Source organism: Solanum tuberosum, unplaced genomic scaffold (assembly GCF_000226075.1).
Source record: "Solanum tuberosum cultivar DM 1-3 516 R44 unplaced genomic scaffold, SolTub_3.0 scf00047, whole genome shotgun sequence".
NCBI lineage: Eukaryota > Viridiplantae > Streptophyta > Magnoliopsida > Solanales > Solanaceae > Solanum > Solanum tuberosum.
The window spans coordinates 1,382,657-1,386,738 of NW_006238973.1; positions in this window are offsets into that span (position 1 = coordinate 1,382,657).

Consider the following 4,082-nt stretch of genomic DNA (forward strand, 5'->3'; position numbering starts at 1 on the left):
ATATTAACATCACGTATGAGAGAACGTGAATTTAAATTAATCGTATCAATAATTTTAACTCATCGAAGTATCGAACCCAAATGAATTGAGATGATAACTTCAAATATGAATGCTTATAGGAAAACTATTTTTTTAAATAATCAAATAAATTTTAAAAATTATACCCAAATAATATTTGTTTCATAACTCCACTTTCATTCCTCTAAATATGTTCACTATTAAAAGTGAGTCAATTATAATATAATTTTTTTCTGAGGAATTTCTAGTTGAAAATCTCAATTTTTTGATGGACAAAATTTACTAAAAATTGATTGATTGTAGCTATAGTTCATCCATAATTTCTAAATAATAATTCAATATTATATATGTTCTCAATAAATAATCGATATTTTGTTTATGTGTTGCTTTCTTACTCTACAAATAAAAAAGTACCTTGCTTTCGAAGTTACAAGATCATTATATTGAGTTCCTTCGTTAAATGAAAATAAAATTATTGATATGTCAATGTCATCGTACATATTTTAATCAAAATTGGATTCCATTTATTTATGCATGGCCCATTACGAAAAGGGCATAAAATTGCCCTTCAAAGCATGTGATATATATATATTTTTAATGTAATGTTTGATATTTATATTAAAGTTTAGATTGATTTGTGTTTATATCGTGCATAATTCATTTAATTTTTAAAGGTGATGGCGGTCTATTACCATATAAAGAGTTCAAATTTACTTCTCACATTTATTGATATAGAATCACGATGGTAAAAAATTTAGTATGAACATTAAATTTTTAAGAACGACTATTTGTGATATGTTAAACAAATTTTATATCAATATGTAATTAAGAATGTGTTTTAAAGTTGTGCGAACATAAATTTAGAGCAAATAATATTACTAGTGGATTGAAATGTTTCTACCTTAGATATAAATGTATAGTTACAAATTATTTTTTAATTTTTTTAAATTCCTAAAGTGACTCTTATTTTAGAATATGTTTTTTTTTTGGGCTAAAGTGACACTTAATTTTTTTAAAAATAAATAAATTAAATGAAGAGAATAATATATAAGGATGATCTAATTAGAATTTAAAGAATGTGGTATAGCCTTATAAATTAAATGCTATAATTAAAGAAACAGTGATTAATGATCAATAATCATCATGTTTTATCAAGAGCATTGGTAGTTGCCATAAATTATGATTGTGTAAGAAATTCAAAACTTTAATTGTTCATTTTTACAAAAAAATAAAATAGTTCTCATCATTTTATTTTATTTGACTCTTTTATTTATTGCTATACTAGAAATAGACTTCTCATAATATTTTTGTATGAAATGACTACATAATTTGTTATTTAAGAGAGTTTTATCACTGATTATCCTCTGTAAGCTGTGAAACACCAAATTTATTCTAATTAAAGTTGATGTGTATAATTAAAAAACATAACATATTTATTATGATTAATTTGAGTATTACTTCATAAACGCTTGAGAAATAAGCATATTTTTTAAAAAAATTGAGTTGAAAGCAGCAAATAGGAACACTTATCATGTGTCCAATATTTATTTAAAATAAATTATTATTTAAATATTTAGATAAAATTTACCGATAAATTAAGAAATTATGTTGCGCATTAATTTTTTTTTTATTAAATTGATATATATAGCAAGATCCTAATATAAAATTGTGATATCCAGCTGTAGTAGAACATAACAACATTATTATGATGAAAAAGAGACAACACCCAATAATAAGTAGACACATATTAAGAAGAGTATAGCTAACATAGTACTATGAGATACATGACAAAACATATTTGGTTTATTTTTACATGCCTACATCTTGTCTCAAATTAACGTAAAATTATTATAAATGGTGAATTTTATTTTATCATAATTGATAAAATTATCATCATGATACGATCATATACAAATTATTTCAATTTAAAATCACTAATTTTATTGAGTCGATCTACATCGATTCAAAAGATCAGTACATATTTCATTTTATCTTTACATACCTTACATCTTGTCTCAAAGATAGTAGTAATTAAGCCTGAAATTAATGTAAGACTATTACAAATAATAAAAGAAAGCCTTAACGAAATTGATAAAATCGTTATCATGATATGATCATATAAAAATATTTTAATTTGAGGCCACTAATTATATTGAGTCGATTTGCATCAATTGAAAGGGTCGGTGTATATTTCATTACATATCTACATCTTCACTCAGACATATTAATAGTGATAGAGTCAGAAATTGACGTAAGATTATTACAGAAAGTGAAAGAAAGTCTTAACGTAATCAATAAAATTATTTTTATGATATATTTATATATAAATTATTTTAATTTGGGACCATCGATTTTATTGAATCGAGATCTACATGGTTCAATACATTTTGGTGTTTGGGGACCATTTTTGGGACAATAATAGAGGCTGGCTATGGGGAAACGTGCATAAAAGTCGTTCAGCAATAAACTGTAATTTATTTCTAGAACCAAAAAAAGTACAAAGAAAATTCTACAATAAATAAATAAATTTAGTATTAAGGAAAAGGAGAAGATTTTTTTTTTATTCTAGAAGTTTTTTCTTCTAGAAGCTTTTTTTTTTTGCCTATATATTAATAATATTTAAAAGATTATTGGATAGTGATGGAAGAAGAATTTGGTATGAATTATGATCATGAGTTGACATGTCATTTTGATTAAAATAAATGCGATTAGTAAACAAATGATAAATTTAAATTATTTTTATAATGTTAAGGATATATATAGATTGATAATATAATATATGAATCGATAGTATAAAAGAAGGTAAGTTTAAATCGTTTTTTATAATAGAGAGACAAATACAACTCTTTTACTTATTTTGAACTGTTAGCTATCATGACTTATTATTTTTACGTAATTTTGAAATACGCAAATTTTATTTTATAAACTTAAAGATCTTTAATTTGAATTTACGATCAAAACTAAAAGTTTAACTCTTGATATTCAGACATAACATGGATAGTATTATTGGCTTATTGCTTCCTCCGCTTAAAAAAAAGTGTCGTCATCGTACTAAATTCACATCTCAAAATAACTTATTATTATAGAAATATAAGATATTTTATTTCTATTTTATCCTTAATAACTATTATTTTTGAATATTACAAACACATCAATTATAATAATTAAATATGCAATGCAAATGAATTATATCGTAAGACATAAATACTAGTAGGATAGTCAAACTTTCCTCCTAATTAATATTATCTTTGTCCATCTTTACTTGTCCAATATAATAAAAATAATTATCGAACTTTATTTGTCAAATTTAAAAAATTATGCATTAATCTATCATTTTATGTTTATTTTATCCTTGTTATTAAGTATTGATTCTCTAATATTTAGATAACTTATGTAATAAATAAAAGTGATATAATAAAATCACCATTTTATTTATTATTTATTAAAACATATATCAAGTCAACAAATAAAAAAAATATATATATATATATTTTAAAAATATTATAAATAAAACATATGATAAATATTTTGAGGTGGTAGGTATTGATTTTTATTTTTTTTTAATATTTTGAGCGGGTAGGTGTTGGTTTTTTCCAATACAAAAATAAGAATATTTTTTAAGAAATAAAATAAAATTGAGTTGGACTCCATCACTTCCACATATTGTCTTTTTTTTCTTTTGTCATTACTTTCACACATTATCATCCTAAATACAACATATCAATTTATGACAGAGTTTTTGGGACCGCTGTTGTAAAACTAAAGTAAAACAAGACAAGAAATATAAAAGATGATAGCAATAGAAATAGGAAAACAAGAGATGAGAGCTTTTCTTATTCTTCATAGTATTCAAGTGTTCACCAAATCTTCAAGTCTCCACAATATGAACCCTTATGCCTCTATTTATAGTGTAACATAGAGGCATACAAAAGGTTAGTCATAAACATGACATTAACATGAATATAATGGGGAGGTTATGGAAGTGAAAGGTTACAAGAATAATGGTTATAAAGGTGGAGGTTATGGAGGTTATGGTTATCTTCATAATGGAGGAAAGTAATGGA